Source organism: Protopterus annectens, chromosome 8.part0 (genome assembly GCF_019279795.1).
Source record: "Protopterus annectens isolate FY-2018-M chromosome 8.part0, PAN1.0, whole genome shotgun sequence".
Classification (NCBI taxonomy): Eukaryota; Metazoa; Chordata; order Ceratodontiformes; family Protopteridae; genus Protopterus; species Protopterus annectens.
The window spans coordinates 1,884,787,727-1,884,805,515 of NC_056741.1; positions in this window are offsets into that span (position 1 = coordinate 1,884,787,727).

Below are 17,789 nucleotides of genomic sequence, written 5' to 3' on the forward strand. Positions count from 1 at the left end.
TAATTTTTATTTTATGAACTATTATGTTTGCACATTGCTGTGCACTGCTTAAACATGATATATGTGTTAAAAAAAAGCATTTGATTTTTCAATAATTGCAACACTTTTAAATGTCAATGGCCATAGTTTTCACCTACTGCACCTAATACATGCTTTTATTTGACTTGTCACAGCCCCATTTTTATTTTTACATTCTGGTACATGGTTAGTAACCACCTACATTTTTCCTGCAGACACGGCACCTACATCGATACCTGTCTACTTCCTGGATCTCAAATTCACCTTATTTGCATGGTTTTCACCAGCGAATGAGGTGATTTGCATTACATAATCACCTCTGTGTCGGAACAGTGCTCGAAGGCTCATGCATGCTGCCAGCATTGTTTCCTGGATCACTCAGTGGGCATGTTCTGTGTCCGAGCTGTAACACTATTCCTACATAGAGAATAGCTCCATATAGGCTTTACTGAATTACCCCCAAGGACTTTACCTATTCTGCTTTGAGTTTTAAATCTATGCTCAGTGTGTGTGTATAACAGAGTGATCTTTTATTTATAGAGTTATATGTATCATACGGATTATAAAAATGTATCCTTTTCTTAAGAATTTTAGCAGTGGATGTTAGTCTAAGTGGACAACTACTTGTTGTATCAGAATTATCTAATAAGCAGGTAATATCACCCCCTAGAATCAGATTTTCTTTTGATATACTATCAATAAGATTGAGATGTTGTTTAGCAGTTGAAGCACTTAGTCCTGGGAACCAGTAAAGGTTAGCAAGCATCCAAATTCTATGATTGAATTTTAGGATAATGATAACTAGTAGTCCCTTGGGGTCTTCATGCTGATATAATATATGAGGGCAGATATTATTCTTCCATAGGATCAACACTCCTCTCCTTTTAGACTTAAATGAAGCATGAGCTAGTATTGTATAAGTGTTTGGTTTTCAGACATCCTTTTCTGTATTTTTAAAATGTCTTTCCTGTAGGAATACTATTTGTGCTTTGTTTAATATAAGGTATCTCAAAAGGTTTGACCTGTTATTTGAATTATTGATGTCATTTATATTAGGTGAAGCTAGCCGCAGTGGTGCAGCGGTAGCATTGTCACCTCACAACAAGAGGTTCTCCGGTTCGATTCTCAGCTGGAGCGCCTTCTGTGTGGAATCTGCATGTCCTCTACATGGTCAAGTGGTGTTCGAAAGACATGTGAATGGGCATGCCTTCGTTGAAGATTGGGCATCGGGCTGGCACCTCTGCACCATAAAAATCTACTGCCAGTCATTAGCGGACCTGAGTTCCGCTGTGGCGTCTCCTAACTGGGAAAAGCTGAGGAGAAGAAGAAGATGATTTATATTAGGTGAAGCTAAAGACAAAGACATGGTGAGTTATAGGAGTATTTTCTCCAATGATCAGTCATCATTATCTTCTTTCGGCTGTTCCCGTTAGGGGATGCCACAGCAGATCATCTGTTTCCATTTCTTCCTGTCCTCTGCATCTTGCTCTGTCACACCAACCACCTGCATGTCCTCTCTCACAACATCCATAAACCTTATCTTAGGCCTTCCTCTTTTCCTGTTACCTGGTAGCTTCATCCTTAGCATCTTTTTCCCAATATACTCAGCATCCCTCCTCAGCACATGTCCAAACCAACGTAATCGTGCCTCTCTGGCTTTGTCTCCAAACCTTCCAACCTGGGCTTGACCCTCTAATATACTTATTCCTAATCCTGTCCACCCTCGTCACACCCAGTGCAAATCTTAACATCTTTAATTCTGCCACATCCAGCTCAAACTCCTGCCTTTTTGTCAATGCCACTGTCTCCAACCCATATAACATAGCTGGTCTTACTACCCTCTTGTAGACCTTCCCTTTCACTCTTACAGGTACTCGTCTGTCACAAATCACTCCTGACACTCTTCTCCACCCACTCTATCCTGCCTGTACTCTCTTCTTCACCTCTCTTCCACACTCACCATTACTCTGAACTATTGACCCCAAGTATTTAAACTCATCCACCTTTGTCACCTCTACTCCTTGCATCCCCACCATTCCTCTATCCTCCCTCTCATTCACACACATATATTCTGTCTTAGTCTTGCTGACCTTCATTCCTGTTCTCTCTAGATCATATCTCCATCTCTCCAGGGTCTCCTCCACCTGTTCCCTACTCTCACTACAGATCACAATATCATCTGCAAACATCATAGTCCACGGGGGCTCCTGTCTGATCTCATCTGTAAACCTGTCCATCATCATTGAAAATAAGAAAGGGCTCTGAGCTGATCCTTGATGTAACACCACCTCCACCTTAAACGCATCCATCACTCCCACCACAGACCTCACCACTGTCACACTATCCTCGTACATATGCTGTACCACTCTTACATACTTTTCTGACACTCCTGACTTCCTCATACAGTACCACAACTCCTCTCTAGGCACCCTGTCATATGCTTTTTCTAAGTCTACAAAAACACAATGCAACTCCTTCTGACATTCTCTGTACTTCTCCATCAACACTCTCAGAGCAAAGATCGCATCTGTATTGCTCTTTCCCGGCATGAAACCATACTGCTGATCACTAATCATCACGCCCCTTCTTAACCTTGCTTCCACTACTCTTTCCCATAATGTCATGCTGTGACTGATCAATTTAATCCCTCTGTAGTTACTACAGCTCTGCACATCACCCTTATTCTTAAAAATTGGTACCAAAACACTTTTTCTCCATTCCTCAGATATCCTCTCACTTTCCAAGATTTCATTAAACAATCTGGTTAAAAACTCCACTGCCATTTCACCTAAACACCTCCATGCTTCTACAGGTATGTCATCTGGGCCAACAGCCTTTCCATTCTTCATTCCTATCCTTACTTCCTCCTTGCTAATCCATTGTACTTCATGATTCACTATCCCTACATCATCCAACCTTCTCTCCCTCTCATTCTCTTCATTCATTAACCCCTCAAAGTACTCTTTCCATCTCCTCAGCACACTCTCCTCACTTGTGAGTATGTTTCCCTCATTATCCTTTATCACCTTTACCTGCTGCACATCTTTCCTAGCTCAGTCTCTCTGTCCTTTTCTCCCTCCTTAGTGTCCAACCTTTCATACAACTCTTCATATGCCTTATCCTTAGCCTTCACCACCTCTCTTTTTGCCATGCACCTCATCTCCTTCTGTCTACTTTCTTCATCTCTCTGGCAATCCCACTTCTTCTTTGCCAACCTCTTTCTCTGTATACTCTCCTGTACTTCCTCATTCCACCACCATGTCTCCTTGTCATCCTTCCTCTGTAATAATTGATTTTATCTCAAAGCATTCAGTGAAAAGTTGTGGCTACCAAACTGATCTGTTTAAGTGACATGTTTGCAAGAATCATGACTGTGAATATGATGTGAAGTATATTATAATCAGGCCTAAGTGCAGAAAGAAACAACAAAATAATCATATTAAAACATAGAGAAACAAATAATGCCTTTCCCCAACACATACATGGAATTAAAAAAAATTCCCATTTTGAGAGATTAGATAAAATCGATCAAACTGCTTTCCCAAACAATCATGAACATACCTATTGGCTATAAAATGTATTAGTAAAGAGCCTTGTGCTGTAAACATGCAATTGATTGAACGATTTCCACTAAGTTATTAAAATGTAGTGAGGAAAAAGGAGAAACACGCACATATTAGTATCTTAAGTTACTTCTGTAATTCCGGATGTTGAGGTTCCTAACTTTGACATGAATTACTATAGGAGATCAAATGAGTTTAAAACAAGTACAAAATCTTTATCTAATGCTAGAGTCAATAAAAAATTATATTGTAATTACTTTATCCAAAAATGTACAGGAAAAAAGGAAGTTGGGTGCCCCTTTTATAAAAAAAAAATATATATATATATATATATATATATATATATATATATTTCAAAAGACTGGTGCACATGTATTAGAAGTATTGTGAACAACAGTAATGAACAACAAAGGAGCCTATAACCTGGCTCAGACATTTATATCTAGTTAGAGCATGTGTCAGACCAACTAAAAGTCACTCATTTTTTATATAAAAACATCTTAATTAACCAACAACTTGTGTAAAAATATTTGGGACAGTGTTATACATATATAAAAATGCATAAATGATTGTCTGATCATAGTTATTCATCAACACTCTAATCTTTTGTTCATCTATATTGTTCTAATCAAGTAAAAGCTGGATGTAAGAGTAAAAGCTCCCAAAGTTTCCTCTTAGGTTATTATTAAAGGGCTTCACAGTTACCTCAGTGAAATATATTAAAGTACATTTTAAGATGAATAGATAATGTGGGACTGCATTTATTTTTATAGGATTAAAAGTCTGAATACATTGTTATCTATATTATTTGTAACAAGAAGTAGTGAATGACCACATCAATAAAGAGAAAGTGAGGTGATTACATTACAATGTGCTTAATGCTGACTATTCAACAACACTGCAAAAATAAAACTTCATATAGGCTATTCTTATATTGGAAATAACACAGCATCATATAGCTACTAAGCATTGTTAAGTAAAGGCTAGTGGTGATTATTGCATTTCCTATATTATTAAAACAAACTTCTTTACATCACACTCTATTTCATTTTTTGTTCAGACGCAGATAATTTATTGTGTGTTATACTCTAACCATTCATCTTGCATCTGTTTATTTCTATTCCTTCTGCAAGGTCTTCTTAACTTGCTCTTGTTTTCTAAACAATCTCAGTTGGAGTGTAGCTACTTTAGATATTTTACATATAATAGAGAAATTCCAACAAACTTTGTAAAAAAAAAAAAAAAAAAAAAAAGCAAGTTATATGTTTAAGAAAAGGAACCTTATTGTTAACTAGGTTGTATTGATGCAAGAGTGCTTGCAGTTTTTAAGTTTACCACCAGAGACTTTAAGGTCATTGCATGTACTTTAATCTATGTTAAATCTAGTTGTTTACACCTTTTATTCACCTCATTAAAGACAGGTGATTCTTAGAAGTTTTTCTTGCTCAGAATTCTTACAGTTATAAGAGCTTCTATATAGCCAAAATCTGCCGACTGGACATGAGTCAGCTATCTTAGTGCAGCTATCTACAGTATCATAATCATATTTAATGTGTGCTTATTCACCACAAGAGCTGTCAGCAAAATATTCTGAGAAGTACTGTGGCATACAGGACCATCTCACACATGTCCATGTCCCCATAGTAATGAAGCATGTGATTTTTTTTTTTTTTTTTTTGCATGTAACTGCCTTAATATCTACAATTAGCAGAGATATAGCACGATCTAGTCAAAAATGTTATTAGATGCCACCCATATAGACCCTCTAGTCTTGTGCAACAGTATGGAAACGCTGTTAACCAGGTACTCTGTACTTGTCTTCAGTCTAATAGAACTTCGTTGCCACTGAAGCTTTAAGATACAGTTGTAACAAAATGTTCTCTAAAGCTTGCACAGTTTGCTGTCTTCAAGTATTACATAATCAGGAAACACTGCTAGAGACTTTAAATTGCATGTATATTTATGTTTCTAAGTCTGGACTGATTTAAGCTTACAATTTTTCTGTCATATTTATTTTAAATTAGTAATCCTATTAAACTGTTTTCCATTTTCTAAACATCAGCTTGAAAATAGTAACTTTTTTATATAAATAAAAGAATCTGACTTACTTAAATGCAGCAGTCTGAGTGTTTTCAGCTTTACTTAGGAAGTTTGAAGCTGAGGGTGCATCTCCAATACTGTTCTCTACAGTTCCTGCAGGGTGCAACATAGCAGAATGGACCAACAGCTTCCAAAAGCCTTAGGGAAGACAAGGTAGTTTAAAAACAGCTCGAGGGTCATCTCGAGGTAAGAAAAATCTTCACCTTGAATTTAAACATTCTTTGAGTAAAAAATGGCTTAGTGAAGTTAAAAAGGGAAAATAAAGCTAAAAATGGTGCCATGTTTACTAGTGGATGTTTCCCAGTTTATACAGTCTAACAGACTCTCTAACATTAATAAGACATTAAATTGAGCATTTAAGGTTAAATAAATGAAAACAAAATATATATTATTTAATGTCATTAAGTTATTGTGACACTTTATATTATGTAGGTTAAACAACCTGCATTAGTATTTTAATAAAGATTTATACATGTATGCAACATTGAGCCCTCCGCTCAAGTCACTTAAAGAAGCAGCTACACATATTAGATTTACTAACAGAGCCTTACCTGGAAACCAATTCATTTTTGTTTTTGTTTTCGTTTTGGCTGTAAATTATCTCGGTATGTAATGAGATTAAACTTTTTTAAGAAATTCCTTAATATTTTTGCTGTAAGTTAACTATTTGCTCTGTGTGTTAAATGATATTTAAACAGCATTAAGTCAGGTGGTAGGTTGGCATAATGGTTAAGGTGTTTATCTTACAGACACAAGGTGTAGGGTTTGATTCTCACATGGGGATAATTGGCTAAGCTTAAAATGACCCTCAAGAGCAGTTAGCCTAGTAGTACTCTATCTACGAATTACCATAATGGTCCAGTAACTATGAATTAATCACTAACAAAAAAGAGCAAGGTTTGATTATTTACCAGTTGATTCTTTGAGAGACTAATTTGTTGTGGCAGCTGAAGTCTCAGTTTTTTGTTTCTTCTTTTTGACATCATTCCATGTATTTTTCTCAGATGTTCTCATTAAAGAAGACAGAGAAAAGTTTATATCCTCTGGGATGGTCGTTAGGTTACTGTTTGTTATAAAGAAGATAGCGTCATCCAGGTTATTAAAGATTCTTGTTCCAGAAGAAAGGTGCATCTCGATTTTTGCTAGATACAATATTTGGGCTCTGATGTTTTGTTTCAGATGAGTAACCAGTGGCAAACATTTCTTCCTCATTTCCAGAATTCTCACGGAGTAGTTATTATCAAATCCGATGGGGTGTTGGTTAAATTTTAATAGGGATTTCCTCCAAGCTGTTTTTAACACTAGTTCCTTATCAAGATAAGAGATGAATTTTGCAAGAATAGATCTCAGTGTTGCTGTGGGGGATGTGGGCACTGGCTTACCAATTGCCCTATGAACTTTTTCTATACCAAATGAGAGCCATTCTTGCAAGTCAAAAATTTTGGGAATCCAGTTATTCAAAAATAAAATCATGTTTTCAGCTTCTGTTTTCTCTGGTACTCCAAAAAATCGAATAGTGCATCTTCTCTCCCGATTTTCAAGATCATCAATTTTATTCATTAGTCATGTGTTTTGTTTGAGAAGAAAGTCTGTCTGAAGTTCATCCTCCTTTAATCTTCCATTTGTGTCAGTTATGGCTGTCTCCATGCCCATTATTTTATTTTGGTATTGTTGCAAAGGATCTTCAAAAACTTCAGTTTGTTTAGAACTATTCTCAGTTAAATTCTCCAACTTTTGTTGGAAGTCATCTATCTTCAGTGACAGTGACTGTAGAGTGGAACACACCAGCTGTAGTTCTTTCCTCAGTGCAGCATCAGATTGTGAAGACTTGAAGCTGTTAATTTTCCTTCAAGTTTATTCTCAAATAATTTGACAAGAATTGTTTGGAATAAAAACTTTGTAAAGTTAAAGTTTAGACTACTAGTAACTAGACTTTATAAAATTTAAGTATATATATTAGTCTAATTCCTGTCTATTACATTAATTTTATAGAGCTCAGAAAAAGTGCTGTGCTTAGCTGGCCATCTAGGGTCTGTCCCCACTCAGCTTTACTATATTCTTGACTGAATCTAAGAGAATTGTACTATAACCTAAGAACTTACTAATAGATCAAGGCAGATGTGATGAATGAATCTTCTAATTGTCTGACCCAAGACAGAATACAGAAGGTTCTGTCTTACAAGAGACTTCTCAAATTAATTTCTAAAATAATACTTCTGCGATAGTTTGCAGAATGGCATAATTACTTGTCATCTGACTGCTAGTTCCCAGGCCAAACAACCATTGATGAAGCTGGCAGTATTTAGCATCTATCTGTAAAAATATACAGACAAGGGCTTCTCCTCAGATCACTGGCAGATGCTGTAAGTCATAAAACAATTGCATTCCTTCATGCTTTCAAGAGTAGTAATTAATTCACCCTAAAGACAATACAGAAGGTTTCCTAGTACAGATATTGTGTTTTTTGATGCACTGAAAACTGAAAGATATCATCTTTTTTGGCCTAGCCATAAAGTTATTTAATTTCAGTTGTTTTTCTAAAATTTACTAGACTGGGATTAACCTCCTGTATCCCAGTTTCCACTGTTAAAATATATAAATTTAAACAGTACCAATAATGCATGTACATTTCTTTTCTCTTCCAGTAGGGCCCACTGTGATTACATTTCAAACAGCACTTTGCAAACACATTTTCAGCACACATGTCTGTACAAGCAGTTTGATATACACATGGCATACAGTTCTAATGCATTTGTAATACAAGCATCTTGTTTAAATTATTTTGATATTCACCAGTGACATATAATTATTTACAAAATTTCAGCTAGCTGGGCTGGCAGTATCTCCTTTCTTCACAACATCCATCTTCTGTCTTTGATAAAAATAGATGTACACAAGAAGGTCTAGTAATTAGTTGCATTCAGATCATGCAAACACTATGATATGAGGATATGTTCATGCTGAGTTCTACATTTTAAAAACAGATTTCATTCACATGAGACCAAAGATGGACTTTTTAGTAAGTTAAAGAAACAGTCATGAAAATTTCTAGGAAGAGAGAGCAAATGTAATAAATGCTTATGATTTTTTAAGCAGTAGTCATTCCCCTTGGTCCAGTGCTTAAGAATAGAAAATGTCAACCAAGCAGTCATTAGGGATACCAAAATTGCTGTCTATACTAACACTGTGATTATGTATATCATTGAGGCAATTATGCAGTTCCCTTTTATCATGTTAAACTTTTTAACATGTGTGAACAATTTTAGGTTGACAGCCAAAAGTACTCAATGTGTCTGAAGTAAAATTATTCATACAAATGGACGGCGCAGTGGTGCAGCAGTTTGCATTGCCGCCTCACAGCAAGAGGTTCTCCGGTTCAATTCTCAGCTGGGGTTCCTTCTGCACAGAGTCTGCATGTCTTCCCTGCATTCATGTGGGCTTCCTTTGGGTGCTCTGGTTTCTTCACACATTACAAAGACTTACGTCTGGAGCATTCCTCCCCAGGCTTCTGCTGAAAATTGTCTCATTCCAAGTCGGACATTCCCAGTAAACAAATGCTAAATAAATAAATGAAGCAATTAGGTGAATCAATTTTCACCATACCACAATGTTTATGGAGACACAGGTAAGAATTATGTGAAAACAAATTACTTGTAGATCCATTTGGAGAGCTGGAAGTCTTGGCATGGTCTAATCCATAATCCCCCAAATATATACAGTATTAATCTTTCTAATAGCAATGGCCAATAATTAGAGAAATGTAGCAAATAAATTCTATGTTAATATACAACTGAATTATAAGAGAAAGATATTTTTGTGATGCATAACCATAAGGATATTAATAATAATCTGTTATCACTCCCTTTACCTAGAGGAAAGAAATTGGCAATTACAATTTAAATAAATTCATGCAAGCTTTAAGAGTCCAAAGATTAATAACATCACAAGATAAACCTTTATCCATTAAGAAGTGGATAACTAGTTTATCCTTCAGCATAAAATTTGTATACTGAAGAGGTACCTCCCTTATTGTTGTATTGGGGTAACCTTCCAGAATTTGGTGCAGTAAAATTATTTAAGAAGTTACATTTTAAAAATCAATTTCTGAATGACTATGATTAAGAGCTTTAAAATGTACTTGAATATTTATATAGAATAAAATAAGCAATGGGCAACGGATGGAACCAGGCAGTAACCAAAGTCCACAATAGACGCACACTAAAAGTTCCACAGATAAAATTCACAAAAAGAACTCTGAACAGATGGCAGTAATTTGAAAAGAACTCCTTTAATGTAGTCGACAAGGTAAGCAAATTCACTGTTTCAGCTTCATCAGACCAGATAACAGCTACAAGAAACACAGCCTATTTAAATACATTCATACTAAATGCAACCAATGAAAAACAAACAATTAAATACTCAAGAAGCTATTTAAAGTAAAATATCACACAAATACATACAGAGTACAAGGGAAATCAGACACTACAATATATAATATATGGCAACCTACATAACGCCCTGTAAAATATATGTATTTATAAAATATATACATAAAAACTACTATACTACAGAAATATATAAATATACATATATATCTACACAAAAACATTCAAATGAACCTATTACTTAAACAACCTCCTTTTCTTCAGGGTGGGCTTAATGGAGGCCCTCTCATTCAGTCCTTTACCCCGATCTGCATGGAGTAAAATAATCCATTGTGCCTCCCTGTATTCTGTATGCGTATATACATCACCTCCCCTGACACTCCGATGAATCGTCTCAATGACCCTGAAGCAAAAAGAGTGAGACATGTCAAACTCTAACACATGTTTAGATAAGGCATTATGCTGAGAGCCTTTCCTGATGTGATATAAATGTTCTCTGATTCTGTCACGAAAAGTTCTGTTGGTTTTCCCAACATAGAACGCGTGACATTGGGAACATTCAGCTAAATAAATCACATGTGCAGCCTTACAATCTGTAGGGTTACCACCTGTCTCACTTTGCGAGGGACAGTCTCTCTTTGGGCAGTTGTGTCCTGACATGTAATTGTAAACATGGCAAATGTCCTGAGATTTTAGGACAAAATTATTTCTTATATTTTATGTGATAGTTGCATTAAACAGTTATTCTGTATCTGAAATACCTAAATGTTATGAGAAACAGAATAAGCAACTAAACTGCTACAAGAATATGCTTTTCTGTAGGCAATACAGTTACGTTCTGTCCTTTGTACTGGCCGTGGGTATGTGCCGGCCTGTAAAGTCTGATGTCTGTACCAAACATGTCCCACTTTGGCCATTTGAAAAGGTGGCAACCCTAACAATCTGCAGAGGCATGAAACCTAAACTCCTTATGTAAATCAGGATGCATAAACGTAATAGAAGTGTTAATAAATGTACAAAAATTACAACTGCCACAAGGTTGAGTAAAACTAAAGGAAGAAGACATAAAACTAGGATTCTTATCATAGCATAACAACCTCTTCAGGTTCTTACAATTCCTAAATCTAAAAACAGGCTTATCTCCTACAATCCTACGTATGTCTTCATCCACTTGTAAAATGGCACAATGATGACTAAATAACTTAGAAACTTCTCCACAATCACTAGTATAAGTCAAGGTAACCTTCACTTCATAAATATTAGAGTATTGTTTCCTATCTATGTTGAAATCAATAACAGGTCCAAACTAAGGGGCTGCAGTGGTCAATCTCAACTGATCTAAATCTACCCACTGCAAGTCTATTTCATGAGGATCATATCCACGTGCCAACAATTTACGTCTTAGGCCATCAACCTCTTGTAAGAACCCTGATGTAGTGGGATTCAACCTAGAGGCTCTAATCCCTTGGCCCCTGACTAAATTTTTGAAAATATAACCAGGGTACATACTAGACCTGAATAGGAAAGCATTCCTATGACAGGTCTTCTGATAAATGCTCCCTGGTAATTTCTCAATGTATAAATCTAAAAACTCAACGCGTGTATATGACCACGTAAAAGTAAATTTTAAACAATCAGTCAAGTTGTTCATCATCTCATGAAATAAAAATAAACTCTCCACTGACCCATTCCACAACAAAAACAAATCATCAACAAATCGTTGGTAAAACAAAACACGTGTCTGAAAATCAATAGTGGGAAACAAAATATTGTTCTCCCATTGTGCTAGAAACATATTGGTGTAGCTATTGGCACAAGAAGTGCCCATAGCTGCGCCGTGCTTCTGAAGATAACATATCACCACTATAAGTGAAAACATTATTTTCAAGCACCAGCTCTAAAAACAAACAAATCAAATCAATCTGGGTTGAAGTATATTCACTATGTAGAAGGAGGTATTGCTGTATAAACTCAATACCTAAACCATTGGGGATCATGGTAAACAAAGACTGGATATCAAAGGTAACCAATATGACATCCTCAATGTCACTAACTAAAGAAAGGCACTGATAAAGGTCCAATAGGAACTGCTTAGAGTCCCTAAGGATCACAGGATTCAAGTTCACTACAGGTCTCAAAAATTTCTCTACATACAAGGAAAAGGGTTCCATAACCCAACCAGCACCAGCTACTATCAGTCTCATCGGTGGGTCAAGAGAGTTTTTATGAACTTTTAGAAGCCCTTGTATTAAGGGGACCAAAGGATCCGTAACTTTCAAAGAAGAAACCACAACTTCTGTGATGAGATGATTAAGAAAAACGTCAGATATACAACTGTACACCCTAGATACAACTCTGTATACATAATCTACTGTAATCTTCTCATAAAAATCCTCATCACTCAACATAGTATGCATGGAATGCGCATAATGAGATTTATCCATAATCACAATTAAACCACCTTTATCCGCAGGGTGTATAACTATACTCTCATTTAACTGTAGTGCTCGTAGAGTCTGTTCCTCATTAAAGGTTAAATTATTTCTTCAACACAAACAGTTAGTACTATATGTATCATAATAACTAAAGACATCATCTTCCATCAGTTTTAAATAAGCCTCAACCAAAGGATGGTTGGTAGGAACAAAACTACTAGGTTTTTTAAAGTCAGACAATGGATTCACACCTCCATCCAAAGATGGACAATTATTCAAGTCTCCAAAAAACAAATGTAGCATAACACTACGACAAAACACTCTCAAATCCATGATGGTATCTGGAAATTTACTCCTACAAGTAGGGATAAAACTGAGACCTTTGTTTAACACACTAGACTCAAAGGGGGGTTAATTCAAGAGTAGAAATATTAAAAATTAATGAAGCGGGATCCTCCCCCACATCTTCTTCAAAGTTTGATGCTGATTCGGTTCACCAGAAAGTTTGCGTTTCTGGCGTCCTCTGCTCACCGACCTGGGTCGCCCCCCTCCTCTTTCGGACCAAACAGGTAGGGGAAAAGGGAGGTCATCCAAATTCCCATCTCTAAGGGCATTAAGGGATTCAACATCCGTTAAAACAGTGCCCCTCTACTTAGGTCTAACTACCTTCTCTGTGTCACCAGTACTACCTGGGTGATCAATAATAACATTTGGATATGAATTATGTGATGAAGACTTGTCTAAACAAGCTTCATCCAACCTAGGTGTTGAAAAAGACTGAACATTAGCATTAACATTCCTAGGTCCTTGGGATGATGAATGACAACCATTTATAACAGTACTATTCAATTTATATACTTGATTATCACTAGATAAAACAGAACTATTAGGCATATCACTATTCACATTATCATTTAAAGTCACAACTCCATGTGTATTATCAACGGCTGAACCCAAAGGTTCTAACAGCCATTGTTCAGAATCAACAGAATTGATCACTGAAGTCGAACCATTAGTGTTCACATGTCCCGTAGCACTCTGTTCTGTATGTGGCCACAAAAAGACATGGCCGGCCTTAAAATCATTAATGTCACGTAACAGTTTAGTTTTCTTTTGATAAATCAGTTTGCGTTCAAACACTGCAACACCATCCAAAGAGTGGATTAAGGACATCCACTTTATAGTCTTTCAAGAGTGTTTCCTGTCTTCCATGTAAAGATTCCCTTAACTTTTCTTCTTCTGGTAGAAAATAATCATTTGAGAGGCGCATATAACTGGTGCTTACCTCTAAATTAAGTTTCTGCCATCGTATCAATAAATCAGGATGCTGTGCCCCCTGCGTTGGCATGTTTAATACACGTAGGCCTCTGGGTACAACTTTTTTCTCTAAGCAGAGCTCAAAATGTAGACGCTGTGCTTGCATCCGCTTTAACTTCAAAAAATCATGCTCAATGCTTTCCATAGTATGCTGGAGGACTTCCAAATCCCCAGTCTCATCCATTGCATCATCACCAGTTGCCACAGGCAACTCCGTTCTCTTTGCAAATACAAAGAGAATCTCTCGGAAAATGGAGCTACAGCTCCTTTTGACTGAGCATGGGTTTTATTAACAAGATTATAGTCCAGTTCAATACAGGAATTTTCAGAAGCCATGTCCCCTTGGATAACCACCAACAATAAAAACAGAAAAATACCAAAAATAAAACCAATAAGGTGGTGTCCGAGTGATGAATCCTCCATTGCTCAAGATAAAAATAGATCAAATAAAATAAGCAATGGGCAACGGATGGAACCAAACAGTAACCAAAGTCCACAATACACACACTGAAAGTTCCACAGATAAAATTCACAAAAAGAACTCCGAAAAGATGGCAGTAATTTAAAAAGAACTCCTTTAATGTAGTCGACAAGGTAAGCACTTTCACTGTTTCAGCTTCATCAGACTTCATCATGCAACCAATGAAAAAATTAAGCCCACCCTGAAGAAAAGGAGGTTGTTTAAGTAATAGGTTCATTTGAATGTTTTTGTGTAGATATATATGCATATTTATATATTTCTGTAGTATAGTTGTTTTTATGTATATATTTTATAAATACATATATTTTACAGGGCGTTATGTAGGTTGTCATATATTATAAATTATAGTGTCTGATTTCCCTTGTACTCTGTATGTATTTGTGTGATATTTTACTTTAAATAGGTTCTTGAGTATTTAATTGTTTGTTTTTCATTGGTTGCATTTAGTATGAATGTATTTAAATAGGCTGTGTTTTTTGTAGTTGTTATCTGGCCTGATGAAGCTAAAACAGTGAAAGCGCTTACCTTGTCGACTACATTAAAGGAGTACTTTTTAAATTACTGCCATCTGTTCAGAGTTCTTTTTGTGAATTTTATCTGTGGAACTTTCAGTGTGTGCATTGTGGACTTTGGACTTTGGTTACTGCCTGGTTCCATCCATTGCCCATTGCTTATTTTATTTTATCTATTTTTATCTTGAGCAACGGAGGATTCATCACTTGGACACCACCTTATTGGTTTTATTTTTGGTATTTATGTAGAATAGATCATGCTTTATACTTGATCTCAGGATCAATAACAATTGATTTGATTGCTACAATCCAAAGAGGATTGTTATCCAGAAGGGTAAACAGGTGCCTGGAAATAATTAAGAGCTTTAATATTCCTGAAATCACATAGAAAAGAGAAATTCAGGGATAGTTTGTCTTCCTTTAATTTTTTGGTCATTCAAGCCATTCATTTTTATTCTAGGGTCACTTCATATTAAGTAGAAATAAGATTATTGATCAGTTAGAAGAGACTGAATTATTTCAAAAATATAATGCTGTGGAAAAAGTTTTCTTTATGATCAATATTCTTGCAAGTAGATTGAATTTGAACTTGTTTCAGTTCTCCAGATCTAAACTAATTTGATCTATGACAAAACATAACATTTGCTTAAATAAGGGAAAATGTATCATATTTATCCATGATGTATAAATATTTGACTTTGTTCAATATAGTTGTGCAGTTGGCAAGTGATGTATTTGAAATATTAATAGCACTTAATGTGATGTCTTCACAATACTATTAGTTATTGGAAAGCAAGTCAAATTGGCAGGATTCAGATTATAATTTGAATCTTTACTATAGTCTTCTACTACTTGTACACAATGCTGAATAGATCCTAAAGGATTTTAAAACTAAGAAGGAGAATATTATTTGCAAGCAAAGTAATATTGATGCAAGTATTAAAGAATACTCTGACAAAGTGGGACTCTGGATAATTATAACAAAAAAGGTTCTAATAATAGAATGAACATGTAAGGTAAAGGGTCACTCCTATCTAGTACCTGTGGATATATTTATTGGTGGTGAGGTTTTGACATTTGCAGTACAAGTGGAGGTTGAGTCGTACTTGGCATTGATGGTTTGCATGAAGCTCCTTAGAAATAAGCACTTATTTCATGTGAGCATGATCAATGTTTTATTCCAATCTAATGCAAAATAAATAAATAAACAACACCCTGCTGTTCCGGTATCTGTGCATTATGGTATAATATCACTTCCAGAATAACATTATCTTGTACCTGTTGCAGTTCCATGAGTCCTGACTAAAACTTGGATATGATATGACTGTCAATTAAACAGAATCTTCTGGTTAACATAATTGACATGTTGCAATTTTGATCCACAGGAAGAAAAGAGAAGTTGCAAAGGGACATCTTTCAATATCAAAACCAACAGCCTTATCCACTTAAGAATGAACAACATAGACTGTCGGTTCTTATTCCAAGATTCAGGAATTCACAACAAGGTTTTCCTGTAGCAGCACCTGTTACTCCCATTCTTCCTGTCCATCCAGACAACAACATTAAGGATTCATATCCTCTCCCAAACACTTTGGAGGGTACTTTAGATTTCCAAAATGCACATGTTTCTGAGACAAAATGGTCCTTTTTTATCCCCTTCCCAAAAGGATGTATTGAGAGGGGAAAAGAGATCGAACAGAGGATATACTATGAGGGGGCAAATGAGTACCAGGCAGGCACTGAGAGAAAGAGGATGGACATTGAGAGGAAGGGGTTGTGCGAGCTGAACACCAAGGATGGCTGGTCAACGTTACTAAACCATAACCTTGCTGTAGTTACTGCAATTTCAATTTCAGCAGTCTTTAATTTAACAAGCAGAGTGTTCCTGAGTGAATCACTTAGTGTGTTAAACAAAGGATTCACTTTTATCCCAGCACCACGTGCAAATTTGCCCAACCTTTTAAAAGACCTGCAGATGTTTCTTAGGAAAGCTAAACTTACAAATTCAACTGAATGATGTTGAGGTTCAGCCATCAGGAACAAATGATACCATCATGAATAAGACCCTGAAAAGGAAAACTGTTTACAACCCCCCTACATAACACATTACAGATCTTTTTGAAAGTGTGTGAGGGTGGTTTGTAAGACTTGCTGCAAAAAAATAACAGTGAAAAATGGTCCAACCTCACACCAAATGAACTAACAGCTCTTCCTGAGCTGGTAAATGATAAAAGTCTGCGCATTATGAGGGCGGATAAGGGAACTGGTATTGTCTTGATAGAACAAGCTCATTACTTCAGCAAACCTGAGGCAGACCTGGTTAATAAGCACTACAAAGCTGTGGACCTTAAAACAGTCTCGTGTAACTTTGCTGGCATTGATAAACTGCTAAAAACAATGGAAAGAGACAGTTTGATTACTTTTGAGGATTTTCATCATGTTTATGCCTTGCCCTAGTCTAAGGAAGTTTTTCAGTATTCCAAAAATGCATAAGGATGCCGCTGATCCTCCATTTAGACACATTGCATCTAACAACTACCAAACCAGGAACCAGTACAAAAACTCAGTTGAAAACAGTAGTAAGCAGAAACACCAAACCGCGGTTAGATCAAAAGTCAGCTTTAATGAACACAGGATTTAGTGCTTTTGTAAGGTTGTATAAAAACTTCTTCAGAATAATTAAAAAACTCAAACACCTTGCTTAAATAACTCAATTTGACCACATGACTGAAGCTACACCTCTCAAGGAACAAAGGCTCCTAAAAATTACATTACAATACATCATTAAAGTGATAAATACAATTCTAAATAAATTACGTACTTAAACATAATACAACATGAGGCTAAGAACACTAGCTATGGATATAGATTAATTTAGACCTGGCAATGAAGTAGCATTTAGTTTGAGCTGCCAAATACAATTTTTGTGCTATATTAAATCATGCCTTGCTCCTACTAATGAATTCTTAGGAATCATG